The sequence below is a fragment of the Hibiscus syriacus genome, unplaced genomic scaffold (genome assembly GCF_006381635.1).
Source record: "Hibiscus syriacus cultivar Baekdansim isolate YM2019G1 unplaced genomic scaffold, ASM638163v2 tig00110374_pilon, whole genome shotgun sequence".
Lineage (NCBI taxonomy): Eukaryota > Viridiplantae > Streptophyta > Magnoliopsida > Malvales > Malvaceae > Hibiscus > Hibiscus syriacus.
The window spans coordinates 42494-61460 of record NW_024062710.1 but is presented as its reverse complement, the minus strand read 5'-3'; positions in this window follow the sequence as shown (position 1 = coordinate 61460).

Sequence of the window (18967 nt, the reverse complement as noted above, 5' to 3'; positions counted from 1 at the left end):
CTTGACTAAGCATCGCAATCTCCCGATAAAGAAAAACACGCAAGATCTAGCCATCAACTTCGTTAAATCTTTCCTCAATATTAGATCAAACAATCATCGCATTAGAAGCAAACACGATGCCAGCTGATAACTCTCTACTCTCGATGTTTAAGATCTAGGACAAAATTGTGGCGTTGCAACTCTCCCGCTGAGGATTAAGAGAAGGATCATGTTCGCGTGTTGTGAGTACTATAAAATATACGCAAATAAGGTGCAAGTATACACAATCGCTCAAGTAATATAATGATGAGTGAGTATCGTCTCCACAGGGATTGGGTGAAATTACGAAAGTAAAGCAACGCACTAAATTATCTAAGTATAGTTAGTCTTGATATATACAAATGTCACGGTAATGGAAATGTGTATGCTGGTGAATGTGGATTGATGGTGTGATGGTGTAGCAAATGGAAATGCAGTGGCAATGATGGATGTTTAATATTGAGTATGGTGAAATGTCAAGGCAATGAGAAATGGTAAAGACAATAAATAAAATAAATAAATAAAAAGAAAATAATCCTCACGTGACAAGCTTCCAATGAAATGAATGGTAAGGATTGGTCTAAGGTTGCTAAACTTATTTCTCAAGTATATTTAAGCTATCTTGTCTTTACTTACTCGACAGGGCTTTCCTAAGGTGTTCAAAAGAACCTAACAGAATAGGATGCCAAGGCATCTGCTCTCACTCAACGATGTTGGATAGCCTACCCTATTGATAAAGACACCCTTTTTAGTCGTTGAAATCCTATCCTAGTCTCTTCCGAGATCTAAGGGAATAAGTTATAATATTCCTAAGCCGGTTCAAAGCCCCTTGAAAATACCATAACCCATTGCTTATGAGGATCTTATCTTGCGTTTCTTCCGAATACTTACAAGTATTTTTAGCTTAGGATTCTTCCGAATACCTAACCTTCATCTAAGAGATGGACATTTCCATGCCTCTTATAAGCCTAGATGGTGAAGCATTCATAAGCAAAGCAAATAAAGAACCCAAAATAAACTTAAATATACCCCAAAAAATAAAGTTTAAATAATTGTTCAACCAACCACCACCAAATAAGTTAATTCATGGTGGGGTTCGAAATATCCAAACACAAAGTCATGAAAATATTCGTTCCAACAACCCACAAATTAATAGAAAAATAGCAGCAAAAGGGAAGTGAGAAGAAGCCTTCGACGCGCCACCGGAGGTCTCCTCCTCTCGGCCACCACGAACCACCTAGCTCGCTAGCTCCTTCCGGCGCCTAGCTTGCCACTCCTTGGAGCTTTATTAATGGAGGACTATCCCAAGGAAGAAGAAAAGAAAAGAGAAAATAAAAATGTGATTTTTTTCTGCTCTATGTGTGTGCTCTCTGTCCCCCCTCTTTTTTTTTTTATCTCCCATGAGGTGTCATATATAATAAAAATATCTAAGGGTAATGATGAGGTTGTTAGGTGCAAAATACCCCTCATACCCCTAGAATCACATGTTGTGCATGAACCTTATCCTCCAAGTGGCAGTGGTCCTTTGGCAGCTCTAGCAGGCGGTTACAGCAGTCCTTCACGTGCAGAGACAGCTGTCCTTATGCAGAAATATCTTTTTGTCTTTTTCTGCGCCAGAAATGCCAAGGCATTTCAATCTGCTTTAGCAACGTGTGATGCCGCGGAATTACTTCCCAAAGAATCCTTTTTCTTGCTATTCCCTACACACCATAGACAAACTGCACCTTTCCCTCAAACAGCACCATTAAGAAATAAAATAGCACAACCACTACAAATGCAACTATATGCAACTACATGATCCTAAAATGACTAAAATGAGCTTTTAAACAAACAATAACTTAAGTGAAAAAGGCTTTAAAAGTATCCTTTTTAGGAAGTTAACACACCCCCAAACTTAAGCTATTGCTTGTCCTCAAGCAATGGATAGCAGTTACATAAGCATAATGTCATGGCAATGTTCGATAGTAAGACAATAGGACAAAATTGAATTTCAACCCTCAGAACGATAGGCTTCAACATGCTAGACTTATCAAGAATTCAAGTACTTTTCCCTAGGTCAAAATCCTTTGTGGTAGTGTGTGTGCGTGATTGTATCCAATCTATACTTAGCGAATTTAGACAATTTCTAATCAAGTCCCCTAGTTTTTGTCAAGGCATTTACTTATCATTAAGCACATTTTTACTCCCTTTTCTTTGATTTTTTTTTATTATGCTGTTACGAAGGGAGTCAGCTCATCACACCTACTCTCCCACACTCTAGATGAAAGGGAGAATACCTTATATCCCCAAGCTAGTTAAGTAGAGTCATCCTGTGACTTCTTTCATTCACTCATATGCACAAGGCTTCCATTTATTAAAGAAAGTTCCAGGAAATGCCACGGCAAAGAGGAATGTCCCTCTACAGCTATGCTTAAGCATTTATTCACAGTTTCATTTCTAAGGGAGTTTATTTTTTATTTTTCTTTTAAACACCATACTATATTTCAATGCCAAGACTAACTAAAGTTCCTTCATAAAAATTTCCTAAATTTTCTTAAGTATAGAAAACATACAAATCGTGTAAATATTTTTCACAAAGCATCAAGCCCTAGAGTGAGTTCTATCATTCTCAACAGTCATTTACATTCAGATTCTATCCTAACAAAATTATCATCATCGGGTATCCTCAAAACATTTCATCTAACTGTCCTACCATTTACTGATGCCATGGCATAATACTATGCTAATGCTATCATACATATGACCTACCAAGAACAATACCTCCCCCAAACTTAAGGGAAGCATTGTCCTCAATGCTTTAAAGAGAACTAAACTAACTATAAACTATATGTTATGCAATGAAATGCAACTAAATGAAAATGGATGCAAGAGAGGTACCTCAATGTTTACGTGGTGGTGGTGCTTTGGAGGTGCTAGCAGCTCCTCGTCGGGTGCGCTTTCGGATAGGTGCTGGGCTGGACTCGGAAGAAGTGGAGTAATAGTGCGCAATGCGTCCAGCCGTGGTCTTGGTGCGACGACCACTATGTTGTGCATGAGAAGGATTGGGTGTTGGGACGGGGCTGGGTGTTTCTTCGACAGGGATAGTGGGCGGATATTCAAGAGTCTTAGACCGGTGTGTATCAGGAGTAGGGTCAGCAGCAGGAAGATCGGGTGCATCGTGCTCAGGCTCTGGAGATGCCTCGGCATTGAATGCCGGCAGAATTTCATCTGGGAAACCAGGGAAATTCCGTTGACCGTGGGGAATAATTTCTTGAAACAACGATTCCACCATAGCATTTATATGCTTCACGTATCCAAAGAAATTACGGATGTCACCGTGTAAAGCATGCAGTTGAGCTTGAGTCTGCGCCACAGCTTCCTCGAGAGCAAGTAACCTTGCCTCGACATTCGATTCTGTAGTACCTGCAGATTGCTCATGAACAGGGTCTTTAGACTTGGGATTTTCAAGTCCCAACAATAGTGGAAGTCTAGCCCTAGTGATGCCCGATAATCCAGGTAAAATTTCATCAAAAGCATTTTCCTCAACCTTTTTCTTACGACATAAAGAGGTAATTAAATTAGGAAACACCAAAGCACTTGCCTTTTTACCCAAACAGTCATGAACTTGCTGAACAATAATACGACCCACATCGATCGGACGGGATACTATCATAGAATGTAAAAACAATAAGCGTGAAAGTGTTACCATAGTGTTGTGGGAAGTGGGCATTAGTTTATGCTTGAGAAAGTGATTCCATAACTTTGCGCGCGGCTAAAGACGTTCTCGGTTGACCGAGTATCTACTCGTTTGTCATCCATTCCACTCAGTGTTTTCAAAACAAATGTCCTCCAAGACCCCATCGTATGTGTTGCTATCGGCTTCCTCTTCGAACATGGCATGGTCGTCTACTACCTCCTGTAAATGAAAATAACGATTAATAGCAGTGGATGTAAAACGGATTTGCTTACCTCGAACGAAGATGGAGTGTTGACTGGGCTTGGAAATGTTCGCATAGAACTCCTTAACTAATGAGGCGTTCACCGAACCAGGATGACGGGCAAACTTCTGCCACTTGAGCAGCGTCACGATATCCATAACATCGGGTCCAAAACCACCATCGGTTTCCTCGGTAAAAATAAATCCCAACTCAAAAAAGAGTTTTCGGTTCTTGAAGTTTTGGAACCGAGCCTTGGCCTCATCGTTCTCAAACTGTTGCCAAGCGGTCGTGTCGGTTGGAGCTGGTCTTGAGCGCACCATTTTCAGTGTTTTTGAAGTAAGAAAAATGAAAAAGGAAGAAGCTTTTGAAAGCTTTAAAAACTTGGATGTATTTCGGCTATGGAGAGAATAAGGGGAAGAAGATGAGTAAAAGAGAGAGAAAAAGTAAAAGTTAACATGAAAGAGAAAAAATGAATAAAGAAAGAGAAAAGAAAAAGTTAAAAATTTGGGAGGGAAAATGGGTGATAGGACGGTTAAGAGAGGAATTAGTGGGTGGGGGGTTGTGCATGTATAGGGAAGGAAAAAAGAAAAAAAAACTGCCAAAAGGTAATGATGGTGATAGAACAAGTCTGTGGAAAGAGAAAACGAAATGTCAGAAATTAAATTAAATAAAAAGAAACAAATCAAAAGAATATCTCTCCAATTAATGCTTTGTCATTTCCTCCATTTGGTAACCACTCCTTGTACGGTTTGCAGCAATGTGGTCCCTACAAATCAGATCAAAAATTAATTACAAAATAAAATAAAATAAAATAAAACTAAAGAAAAAAAACTTGAATGTTAAATTTTATTTATGCACAGACACAAATTCAATGCCGAGGCATCGAATTTTGGTTCTCCTCTGGGCACGCTTCAGTATCGTGCAGCCGTAACACGTCATTGTTGTGCGGTGGTGGAATTCCATTGTAGGCTTTCAGGCGCTGGCCATTGACCTTGAAGATCTTCCCATTGTCTATTCTCTTGATGTCAACAGCTCCATGGGGATAGACATAATGCACCTCAAATGGCCCTGACCATCGAGATTTTAGCTTCCCAGGAAAGAGTTTAAGTCTGGAGTTGTAAAGCAAGACTTGGTACCCCACATGAAAATGTCGTGGCATCAGTTTTTGGTCATGCCACTTCTTGGTTTTCTCCTTGTATATCCGAGCATTCTCATATGCTTGTGCTCTAAACTCTTCCATTTCATTAAGTTCTAATAATCTCTACTCCCCAGCTAGTTGAGCATCGAAATTCAATCGCTTGATAGCCCAATAAGCTTTATGTTCAAGCTCAACCGGGAGATGACAAGCTTTACCACACACTAACTTGAAGGGTGACATCCCCAAAGGAGTTTTGAATGTTGTTCTGTACGCCCAAAGTGCTTCATCCAACTTTGGCGACCAATCCTTTCGCTTTGGGTTCACCACTTTCTCTAAAATCTGCTTGATCTCTCGATTAGATATCTCAGCTTGGCCATTTGTCTGCGGATGATATGCCATGGCAATCTTGTGTCAAACTCCATATCTCAGCAATGCCTTGGCAATCAACTTGTTATCAAAATGGGTTCCTTCATCACTGATGATAGCATGAGGTACTCCAAACCGAGTGAAACTATACTTGTGCAAAAACTTGAGTATGGTCTTGGAGTCATTCCTTGATGTTGCTATTGCTTCCACCCACTTTGACACATAATCCACAGCAAGCAATATATATAATTTTCCTTCAGAAGATGGGAATGGTCCCATGAAGTCGATGCCCCACACATCAAACAGCTCTATCTCCAAAATATTTTACAGCAGCATCTCATGTCGTCTGGAGATGTTTCCAGTCTGTTGGCATCGATCACATCCTTTGTAAAATGCTTGGGCATCTCTAAACAAAGTTGGCCAGTAAAAGCCTGATTGTAGAACCTTAGCAGCAGTCCTTGCTCCACCAAAATGGCCTCCACTTGGGGCCGAATGACAATGGTACAAAATATCACTTTGCTCCTCTTCGGGTACACATCGTCTAATGAGCTGATCGGCACAATGTTTGAACAGATATGGCTCATCCCAAAAATAGTGATTTGCATCGTGCTTGAACTTCTTTTTAGCCTGACTATTCAAATCAAAAGGCACAATTCCACTAACAAGAAAATTAACAAGGTCAGCGTACCACGGGATTGCCGCGGCATATAAAATTTTCTCATCAGGAAATTCCTCTTGGATATATACAGTGTCATGGCATTCAGAATTGTTCTCTAGCCTAGATAAGTGATCAGCAACTTGATTTTCAGTTCCTTTTCTATCTACCACCTCTAAGTCAAATTCATGCAAAAGTAAGATCCACCTAATAAGTCTAGGCTTGCATCCTTTTTGTTCACTAAGTATTTTATAGCCGAATGATCAGTGTGAACAATAACTTTAGTGCCTATTAGGTAAGGTCTAAATTTATCAAAAGCAAATGCTACGGCAAGTAATTCTTTCTCAGTGGTGGTGTAGTTCAATTGTGCTTCATTTAAAGTGCGGCTAAAGTAATAAATAACATGAAAGATTTTACCTCGGCATTGCCCCAAAACAGCTCCTACGGCATAATCGCTTGCATCACACATCAGCTCAAATGGTGATGTCCAGTCGGGAGGGACTACAATGGGTGCCGAGATCAGTTGTCGGTTTAGCTCAGTAAACGCGCCGAGGCATAATTCGTCAAACACAAAGGGTTGGTTTTGTTGAAGCAGTGTGCATAAGGGTTTAGAAATCTTGGAGAAGTCTTTGATAAACCTTCTATGGAATCCAGCATGTCCAAGAAAACTTCTTATTTCCTTGACCGAAGTTGGTGGTGGCAATTTTTCAATTACTTCAATCTTTGCCTTGTCCACCTCAATACCCTTGTGTGAAATTTTGTGGCCTAATACAATACCTTCAGTCACCATGAAGTGACATTTTTCCCAGTTTAATACCAACTCAGCCTCCTCGCATCTCTTGAGAACTTTTGCTAAATTGTCGAGGCATCGTTCAAAGTCGTCCCCACAAACAGAAAAGTCATCCATGAATATCTCCAGAAAATCCTCAACCATATCTGAAAATATAGCTTGCATACAGCGCTGAAACGTTGCCAGTGCATTACAGAGTCCAAAAGGCATCCTCCTAAAGGCAAAAGTGCCATAGGGACAAGTAAATGTAGTCTTCTCCTGGCCCTCTGATGCGATGGCAATTTGATTGTACCCCGAGTACCCATCCAAAAAGCAATAGAATGCTTTGCCGGCCAATCGATCCAACATTTGATCGATGAAAGGTAGAGGAAAGTGGTCCTTCTTCGTAGCTTTGTTGAGTTTTCTATAGTTCATACATATCCTCCATCTGGTCACAGTGCTAGTGGGTAATAGCTCATTATCCTCATTCGTAACCACCGTCGTGCCTCCTTTCTTCGGAACACATTGGACAGGGCTCACCCATGAGCTATTGGAGATAGGTAGATCACTCCAGCATCAATCCATTTCAGAATTTCTTTCATCACCACTTGCTTCATAACAGGGTTGAGTCTTCTTTGTGGTTCAATTGAATTGTCGTGGCAATCTTCTAGCAGAATCTTGTGCATACAGATTGTGGGACTAATGCCTTTCAAATCGGCCATAGTCCAACCAATTGCTTTCTTATGCTGCATCAAAACACTTAACAAACTTTGCTCTTGGTTAGCAGTAAGGTTAGCGGAAATAATCACCGGTAAAGTCTCATCGCTACCTAAGTAAACATATTTAAGATGCCCTGGCAAAGTCTTAAGCTCTAGATTGGGTGCATGCAATAATGAAGGCTTAGGAGAAATGAATTCATCAAAATTCAGAGGTTCAGAATTCATACCTGATCTAACTTGTACTAAGATAGATTGCTCCTCCAAAATTGGAAAGTCGTCGGACTCCACTAAGCTTTCATCATCCACCCAATATTCATTTTCTGCTAGCTGAATGAAGTTGTTCTGGCAAAGATGTTCAGTCTCTTCTTCAATCACTGAGTTCAATTCAGAAATACCTTGGCATTCTTCAGTGTCATCAACATATTTGAGCGTTCTAAAAACATTGACAGTCACACACTGATCAGCCACTCTCATGGTGAGTTCACCTTTTTCTCAGTCTATCAAGATAGGTCCAGTGGCTAGGAAAGGTCTTCCCAGAATGATTGGTGCCTTGGCATCAACTTCGCAGTCCAGAATTAAGAAGTCGACTGGAAACACAAACTTGTCCACCCTTACTATGACATCCTCGACTCTCCCTTCAGGTTTAACATGGGATTTGTCGGCAAGTTATAAAATAACTGAGGTGGGTCTTGCATCTCCTATGCCAAGCTTCAAGAATATCGATTTCGGCATTAAGTTGACACTTGAACCAAGATCACATAAAGCATTTCCAACGAAATTAGCTCCAATTGAACAAGGAATAATGAAGCTGCCCGGATCATTTCTCTTTGGCGGCAACTTACTCAATGAAGAACAAAATTCTGTTGCCGTGGCAACAGTCTCTACTTTCCTCTTCTTGGTACAGATGTCCTTCAGAAATTTGTCATACATCGACATCTGTTCAACAGCTTCCAAGAGAGGTTTATTTATATGTAGCTGATCAAGAATGTCTACGAACTTCTTGAACTGAACTTCATAATTGTGATTCTTCAATCTTTGCGGGAATGGTGGGGGAGGTCTAGCTTCCTTAGCTGTAGGAATAGAATTTTCTTTTGCCTTGGCATCAGAATCTGGTACCTTGGCAGAATCCTCCTCCTTGTCCTTCTCAGAAACTCTATCATCTTGTAATTCAGCTTCAGTAGTGGGATTAGAATCATCATGATGTGGCCCACTATCGTTGACTTGTCGATTGATTTGTGTTCCACTTCTAAGAGTTAACACATTGCAGTGCTCTTTTCCAGGCCCTTTAGTGACTTCAGTATCACTTGGCAAACGTCCTTGCTGATGCTCTTGCAATGTCGTAGCAATCTGACCAACTTGACCTTCCAAAGCTCTCAGAGACGAGCTATGGCTTTGAAGTAAGGCGCCTTGACTATGAAGTAAAGCTCCTTGATTCTTAATTGAAGTAGAATGGTCTTGCAGTATTGTCTTCGTAGTAGATATGAATTCTTGAATTGTAGCTTCTAAGGAACTTATGCTCACTGAAGATGAAGCTCCTTTGTTAGCATTATGCCATGGCATAGCATTTTGGTAACTTTGAGGCTCATTGTGATTCTGCTGCCTAGTAGGTTGATTAGCATTGTGGGCTCCTTGATTTCCCCATGAGAAATTGGGATGCTGACGCCATCCAGCATTATAAGTGTTTAAGTAAGGATTGTTGCTGCCTCGATTGTAATTACCAACAAAGTTGATGGACTCATGGTTGGTTGGGCATTCGCTCTCGTGATGATTGCCTTGGCATAACAGGCATGCCAGATTAGTTGTTTTCACTTCCTTCACATCAGTGGAACATTGTAAGTTCTTCAACATATTAATAATAGCGGAGAGTTGAGCGGACACCGAATCTTTGGCTTCTAACTCGAATGCTCCAGGTGCTCTCCTCCCACTCCCAAGTCTTGAGGAAGGAAATTGATAATCATTGTTAGCAATTCTGTCCAAGATAGCAAACGCCTCCGTAGGTGATTTGTCCAGCAATGTCCCATTTGCCGAGGCATCCAGTAACATCCTCGTGGGTGCATTGACTCCATTATAGAACATGACTACTTGAGTCCAATCATGAAAACCATGATTTGAACACTTTCGAAGCAAACTCTTGTAACGATCCCAACACTCATACATGGATTCGTCGTCGCCCTGGCGAAAAGATGATATTTCATTCCTTAGCTGCGTATTCATGTTTGGTGGGTTGTACCTCAATAAGAAACTCTTCCAAAGATCGGCCCATGATTCCATCGAACCGGTTGGTATACCACTCAACCAAGCTCTTGCTCGGTCACGCAATGAATACGGAAAAATCTTTAATTTCAGAAAATCCTCATGCACTCCTTCTTGGCGGAAAAAATCACAAACTTCCAGAAAATTGCGAATGTGCTGCCTAGCATCTTCAGTTGGCATACCCCCAAACTGCCCAATGGAATTCAACATGTTGAACATGATTGGTTTCAGCTCGAAATGTGCAGCTTGAATTTTGGATGCCACAATCCCAGGATTCAGATCATCCAGCATCGGATTTAAATGATCTCGAATAACACGAGGCCTGATAGCAGGTTCAGCATTGTTTAATACCGCGGCATTCTGATTTCCGTCATCTTGACCAATGCCTTGGTTTCCAATCTGATACATATTTCCTTGAGCACATCTTCTTCTTCTAAAGAGTCTTTCAATCTCAGGTTCTATTGGTTTCAAAGGCTCTTCAGAATTTCTTCTAGGCATACACTAAATAAATCTGAAAAATAAAACAAAAATATCAAGTAAACTATACAAAAAAAATAAAAATGCAAAACAAAATAAAATGCTCTGGCAAAACTAAATAACTTCAAGCTGCCAATCCCCGGCAACGGCGCCAAAAACTTGTTCGCGTGTTGTGAGTACTATAAAATATACGCAAATAATTTGCAAGTATACACAATCGCTCAAGTAATATAATGATGAGTGAGTATCGTCTCCACAGGGATTGGGTGAAATTACGAAAGTCTAACCAAAGCAACGCACTAAATTATCTAAGTATAGTTAGTCTTGATATATACAAATGTCACGGTAATGGAAATGTGTATGCTGGTGAATGTGGATTGATAGTGTGATGGTGTAGCAAATGGAAATGCAGTGGCCATGATGGATGTTTAATATTGAGTATGGTGAAATGTAAAGGCAACGAGAAATGGTAAAGATAGTAAATAAAAAAAATAAGAAGAAAATAATCCTCACGTGACAAGCTTCCAATGAAATGAATGGTAAGGATTGGTCTAAGGTTGCTAAACTTATTTCTCAAGTATATTTAAGCTATCTTGTCTTTACTTACTCGACAGGGCTTTCCTAAGGTATTCAAAAGAACCTAACAGAATAGGATGCCAAGGCATCTGCTCTCACTCAACGATGTTGGACAGCCTACCCTATTGATAAAGACACCCTTTTTAGTCGTTAAAATCCTATCCTAGTCTCTTCCGAGATCTAAGGGATTAAGTTATAATATTCCTAAGCCGGTTCAAAGCCCCTTGAAAATACCATAACCCATTGCTTATGAGGATCTTATCTTGCGTTTCTTCCGAATACTTACAAGTATTTTTAGCTTAGGATTCTTCCGAATACCTAACCTTCATCTAAGAGATGGACATTTCCATGCCTCTTATAAGCCTAGATGGTGAAGCATTCATAAGCAAAGCAAATAAAGAACCCAAAATAAACTTAAATATACCCTAAAAAATAAAGTTTAAACAATCGTTCAACCAACCACCACCAAATAAGTTAGTTCATGGTGGGGTTCGAAATATCAAAACACAAAGTCATTAAAATATTCGTTCCAACAACCCACAAATTAATAGAAAAAATAGCAGCAAAAGGGAAGTGAGAAGAAGCCTTCGACGCGCCACCGGAGGTCTCCTCTCGGCCACCACGAACCACCTAGCTCGCTAGCTCCTTCCAGCTCCTAGCTTGCCACTCCTTGGAGCTTTATTAATGGAGGACTATCCCAAGGAAGAAGAAAAGAAAAGAGAAAATAAAAATGTAATTTTTTTCTGCTCTATGCGTGTGCTCTCTGTCCCCCCTCTTTTTTTTTCTCTCACATGAGGTGTCATATATAATAAAAATATCTAGGGGTAATGATGAGGTTGTTGGGTGCAAAATACCCCTCATACCCCTAGAATCACATGTTGTGCATGAACCTTATCCTCTAAGTGGCAGTGGTTCTTTGGCAGCTCTGACAGGCGGTTACAGCAGTCCTTCACATGCAGAGACAGTTGTCCAGTGCCAGCTGTCCTTATGTAGAAATATCTTTTTGTCTTTTTCTGCGCCAGAAATGCCAAGGCATTTCAATCTGCTTTAGCAACGTGTGATGCCGCGGCATTACTTCTCAAAGAATCCTTTTTCTTGCTATTCCCTGCACACCATAGACAAACTGCACATTTCCCTCAATCAGCACCATTAAGAAATAAAATAGCACAACCACCACAAATGCAACTATATGCAACTACATGATCCTAAAATGACTAAAATGAGCTTTTAAACAAACAATAACTTAAGTGAAAAAAGGCTTTAAAAGTAGCCTTTTTAGGAAGTTAACACACCCCCAAACTTAAGCTATTGCTTGTCCTCAAGCAATGGATAGCAGTTACATAAGCATAATGCCATGGCAAAGTTCGATAGTAAGACAATAGGACAAAATTGAATTTCAACCCTCAGAACGATAGGCTTCAACATGCTAGACTTATCAAGAATTCAAGTACTTTTCCCTAGGTCAAAATCCTTTGTGGTAGTGTGTGTGCGTGATTGTATCCAATCTATACTTAGCGAATTTAGACAATTTCTAATCAAGTCCCCTAGTTTTTTTCAAGGCATTTACTTATCATTAAGCGCATTTTTACTCCATTTTCTTTGATTTTTTTTATTATGCTATTACGAAGGGAGTCAGCTCATCACATCTACTATCACACACTCTAGATGAAAGGGAGCATACCTTCCATCCCCAAGCTAGTTAAGTAGAGTCATCTCGTGACTTCTTTCCACTCATATGCACAAGGCTTCCATTTATTAAAGAAAGTTCCAGGAAATGCCACGGCAAAGAGGAGTGTCCCTCTACAGCTATGCTTAAGCATTTATTCACAGTTTCATTTCTAAGGGAGTTTGTTTTTGATTTTTCTTTTAAACACCATACTATATTTCAATGCCAAGACTAACTAAAGTTCCTTCATAAAAATTTCTTAAATTTTCTAAGTATAAAAAACATACAAATCGTGTAAATATTTTTCACAAAGCATCAAGCCCTAGAGTGAGTTCTATTATTCTCAACAGTCATTTACATTCAGATTCTATCCTAACAAAATTATCATCATCGGGTATCCTCAAAACATTTCATCTAACTGTCCTACCATTTACTGATGACATGGCATAATACTATGCTAATGCTATCATGCATATGACCTACCAAGAACAATACCTCCCCCAAACTTAAGGGAAGCATTGTCCTCAATGCTTTAAAGAGAACTAAACTAACTATAAACTATATGTTATGCAATGAAATGCAACTAAATGAAAATGGATGCAAGAGAGGTACCTCAATGTTTACGTGGTGGTGGTGCTTTGGAGGTTCTAGCAGCTCCTCGTCGGGTGCGCTTTCGGATAGGTGCTGGGCTGGACTCGGAAGAAGTGGAGTAATAGTGCGCAATGCATCCAGCTGTGGTCTTGGTGCGGCGACCACTACGTTGTGCATGAGAAGGATTGGGTGCTGGGACGGGGCTGGGTGTTTCTTCGACAGGGATAGTGGGCGGATATTCAGGAGTCTCGGACCGGTGTGTATCAGGAGTAGGGTCAGCAGCAGGAGGATCGGGTGTATCGTGGTCAGACTCTGGAGATGCCTCGGCATTGAATGCCGGCAGAATTTCGTCTGGGAAACCAAGGAAATTCCGTTGACCGTGGGGAATAATTTCTTGAAACAACGATTCCACCATAGCATCTCTATGCTTCACGTATCCAAAGAAATTATGGATGTCACCGTGTAAAGCATGCAGTTGAGCTTGAGTCTGCGTCACAACTTTCTCGAGAGCAAGTAACCTTGCCTCGGCATTCGATTCTGTAGTACCTGCAGATTGCTCATGAACAGGGTCTTTAGACTTGGGATTTTCAAGTCCCAACAATAGTGGAAGTCTAGCCCTAGTGATGCCCGATAATCCAGTTAAAATTTCATCAAAAGCATTTTCCTCAACCTTTTTCTTACGACATAAAGCGGTAATTAAATTAGGAAACACCAAAGCACTTGCCTTTTTACCCAAACAGTCATGAACTTGCTGAACAATAATACGACCCACATCGATCGGACGGGATACTATCATAGAATGTAAAAAGCAATAAGCGTGAAAGTGATATCGTAGTGTTGTGGGAAGTGGGCATTAGTTTATGCTTGAGAAAGTGATTCCATAACTTTGCGCGCGGCTGAAGACGTTCTCGGTTGACCGAGTATCTACTCGTTTGTCGTCCATTCCACTCAGTGTTTTCAAAACAAAGGTCCTCCAAGACCCCATCGTATGTGTTGCTATCGGCTTCCTCTTCGAACATGGCATGGCCGTCTACTACCTCCTGTAAATAAAAATAACGATTAATAGCAGTGGATGTAAAACGGATTTGTGTACCTCGAACGAAGATGGAGTGTTGATTGGGCTTGGAAATGTTCGCATAGAACTCATTAACTAATGAGGCGTTCACCGAACCAGGATGACGGGCAAACTTCTGCCAGTTGAGCGGCGTCACTATGTCCATAACATCGGGTCCAAAACCATCATCGGTTTCCTCGGTAAAAATAAATCCCAACTCAAAAAAGAGTTTTCGGTTCTTGAAGTTTTGGAACCGAGCCTTGGCCTCATCGTTCTCAAACTGTTGCCAAGCGGTCGTGTCGGTTGGAGCTGGTCTTGAGCGCACCATTTTCAGTGTTTTTGAAGTAAGAAAAATGAAAAAGGAAGAAGCTTTTGAAAGCTTTAAAAAACTTGGATGTATTTCGGCTATGGAGAGAATAAGGGAAGAAGATGAGTAAAAGAGAGAGAAAAAGTAAAAGTTAACATGAAAGAGAAAAAAATGAATAAAGAAAGAGAAAAGAAAAAGTTAAAAATTTGGGAGGGAAAAGGGGTGATAGGACGGTTAAGAGAGGAGCATGAAAATGCTATTTGAACTCTTACGAGTTTGCGATTTTTTAAAGGGTCGATTTGATGTCAAATTTTCAATAAAATAGAACAATTTTTTTTTATTATTTGTGGTTCAAACGTGAATTATAAAGTTATGATTTGCTAACAAACAAATAAGGCACCGAGGTTAAACTTATGGTGTACAATTTTTTTTAATAGAATTCGTTAATATTATTAAAAAAATAAAAATACCTTACGTTACAATAAGAATTTATAATTATCATCATAAACTAAATACATAATTTAGATTTTTTTTCTATAACATTGAAACTAACCAATTTAGATCATATAATGACTATATATAGAAAAGATTAAAAATACAACCAAGATATTTGAACAATAATATATACGAATAAATCTAATTGCATCTACAAACGAACCATAAAAGAGAATTAAACTATTAAAAGACCACCGAAAACTGTAGATCAGAGCCGAGCGTCGTGAGAAAATATCTACAAACACAAAATCACGCATCCAAATTCAATCCAAATGTCCATACCAGAGACGATCAACAATATTTCAAATAAGCATCATCTTGATCAATCGTGACGTCGTCAAATCCAACTCTAAAAAAACATAAATAAAAGTGTAGACACCCGTTTTTGACCGGGCTTAAATTTTTTTTTTATTGTTATTACTATTATTATAATAATTACTTATTATTAATTTTAGTATTATTATTATTAATTTATAAATAATTATTTTGTAGGCCCCAATTGAACCTCACCATCTCAAAATGCTTCTATTCGTGGGAATATGGGCACTCATCTTCTCCTAGAACTCACCAGCAAGCACACCCATCTTCTCCTAGAACTCAGCAGCAAGCATCCATGGGAGAGGAGCCAACATCTATACTTTAAGGACTATAAAAATCAAAATCCAGGAGGCACCACGAATCATTGAGGGGAGGCCACTCATTCATCTCTCTTTTTACTTCCAAAAAACCATTGGTTCCCACGGGGGAATATGCACAGAGGAAAAGCACAAATGGGGGAGGAGATTACAAATCGATCCTGGGATATAAATAAAGAGCAAAAAATAACAGAAAGAGATGAGATGGATCATCACGAAGATGAATCTCGGGCTAGAGGTGAACACCATGGAAAACAAGACGATGAGGAAGCCGTTGCTCGTCTTGAGGAAGTTAAGAAATCTATTGAGGGCAAAATGGCTCTTCGTCAAACCAATTTGAATCCTGAAAGGCCTGACTCTGGATTCCTCAGGAATTTGGATTCTAGTATTAAACACAACACAACTGTGATAAAAAAAATTAAAGCAGATAAGTGAATAGCAGAAGGAAGGATTGATGGAGGAGCTACGGAGTGTCAATTTAAGTAAATTTGTTAGTGAAGCTGTCTCTGTTATTTGTGATGCCAAGCTTAAGAGTTCGGATATACAAGCCGCAGTTCAGATCTGCTCTCTGCTTCATCAAAGGAACTTGAAGGCAATGAAGAAAGCTGTTATCATGGAAGCTATTGAAGAAACTGGGGCCCGAGGGGATTTAATGGTGAATTTTCTCCGTCACTTATATTTATGCGTTTTATATTGTTATCTTTCAAGTTTAGGAAAAGCTATAACATGTTTTCTGACATTAGTTCTAAAAAAAACCCTTTAAATATGTTTGTACATGGACATGTTTTAATAGTCAGACTCATTTATTTCATGTAACCCACGTGTATTTGGGATTATTATTATTGTACTAATGTTTTTTTCTTTGTTCATATTTATTTTTATTTTATAATCTAATAATATTTTTAACTTTAGGGATACTTTTCAACCAATCAAAGGTAAATAATTTAAATAGAATGTTTTAAATTTTAATTTTAATTTTATTTTTTGTAATTAAAGACAATCGATAAATTAATTGGTACCGAAAGGGCGGTTCAAGGGTGCTAATTCTTCCTTGACCGTAATCGACTCCCGAACCCGACATATTTATAGTAAAACGCAAATCAGGTAAGATGGTGTCCGACCTACCTAAATGTTTTTAAAATGGTCGGTGGCGACTCTAACCCAATTATCCAAGTCGAAGCCTAATTTCGGGGTCCAACCGAAAGACGGTCGCGACAAAAAGAACAGACAAACGATCGAAAAAAAATTAAAAAACGTACTACAAAGACAGAGATAAACGTGCAACGTAGGCAGAGATAAAATGCAATACAAAAAAATTATTTTTATTAAAAAATAAAGAGAATAAAATCAACAGTCGAGAACCAACATCAAAGTTGATGTCATCACCGGTAAAAGAAAAGCAAAGAAGAAAAAATTGATATAATTTAAAAAATTAAAGAAGAAAAAATTGATATGATATATGAAAAACGATACAAAGTCAAAGAAAAAAATAAAATAGAAAGAGGCTAAGAAAAGAGTGAGCAACTGCCATTAGTCTGGATGCATATAATAATTATATTGGAGGTACACGCTGATAGGATTTACCTAAATTTCATATTTTAGTTGTGCTAAAGTTGAGTCATTGTTAGAAGTAGGAATGTAGGATTGTTAAAAGATATTAGGATTACTCGAATGCATAGAGATGGAAAATACAGTATCTTTCCCAAACAAACAAGGAGAAAACATCTTTTATTGATGCCGTAACATTCATCTCATTTAAAAGAATAAAATTTACGTCACCTAACCCAAATATAGTTGAAGTCCCGGGGCGTCTCTCGACACCAACCTCCGACTGTCACTTATTCGGCTTTCCTACCCTATTATACTCCTCTCCTTTATCTATAAAATAAAATTAATTTTTTTAAAAAAACAAAAAGAGGAGAAAAGATATTTAGAAAATAAAAATAATTTATGATAAATTTGAGAGTGAAAGATGTTGATTTACAACGAAAAATTACTTTATTTTACCATATGAGTCGTTGACTTTTGGATAATGAAATTAATTTATTAAAAATATAGTATATAGTAAAATGAAAAATTAATCTTATATTGAGTGGTTCATAAATATTATTTTTTAAAATTTTGAACTAAATTAAAATCCAATTAATTCATGATACCAATAAACACTCGAATCCCCCTATTAAAAACGTGTTTAAATTCGAGATTTTTAGGGATAATAATTATCCCTTTAATCACTGAGATCGTTTGATTCGTATTTATCGTACACTAATTTTGTCCACACAAGTTAAATTGGATTAAAGACGATCGAAGATAACAATTTAAAGTGGTTCGTGCGCTAGTTCGAGTGACACGGGTGAAAAATAGTTCGGGGCTTCGAGAAATTTCAAACATTTGCTCGTTTGGGTGGGTGACCATACATGGTTTAAATTTCAAACCCAAATTCAAAATTAAAGTCTTGTTATTGGATATTAAAATACAATTGTTAAATCCAAACAAATGTCCATTTCAAACCCAAACCAAATCAAGGCCCATTTAACTTAAAAAAACCCTTCACCCGTTACATGTGACCCCATCGCCCATTTAACGCTAAACCCAAATACAAATAACCCCCTACCCACTCAGTCCATTCCCAAACCAAGATACAAACCCATGTACAAAAGTGTCACAAACTAATCCTGGGAGAAGCCCTCTTAATTTTAAAACCCAAAGCTGGACCATAAGCTGTAAAGACCAAATAGAGGCCCACTATTGCAAATGTTAGAGATTAGGGTTTCATCAAACTCTTTGACGTCGCATGATTACCCACCTTTGGATCTGTTGGAAAATATTAGTTATGTTGTACGACAGCATTAATATACGGTTAAGAAAATGCTCTACTAGAAATGTTAATATTTATTTAACATTTTCGGTAAAACGTGACCTAAAATATTATTTTTTTACCGGAAATGTTAATTTCACTACCTAATTTTCGGTAGAAAAAATAACATTTTAGGTAGCATCTAATATTAACATTTTCGGTAGAAAAAAATAATGTTTTAGATAGCGCTTTACCGAAAATGTTAAACATTTTAGGTAGCGCCCAATATTTATATTTCCTGTAAAAAATAATGTTTTAGGTAGCGCTTTACCCATAAAATATAAGATTTTTGAAACTCTGGACATGTATGTCAGTCGCCGCCTGCTTTTGTTTCTTTCTATCTCTTTAGCTTCACATGTGAGGAACCAGCCAGCAGTTAGGATGAACAAAATTCGACTCGAAAAATTAATATTTTTTAAATTTAAGTTATTCGAGTTAACTCCAATTATTAATTCAATTTTTGAATTCAAGTCG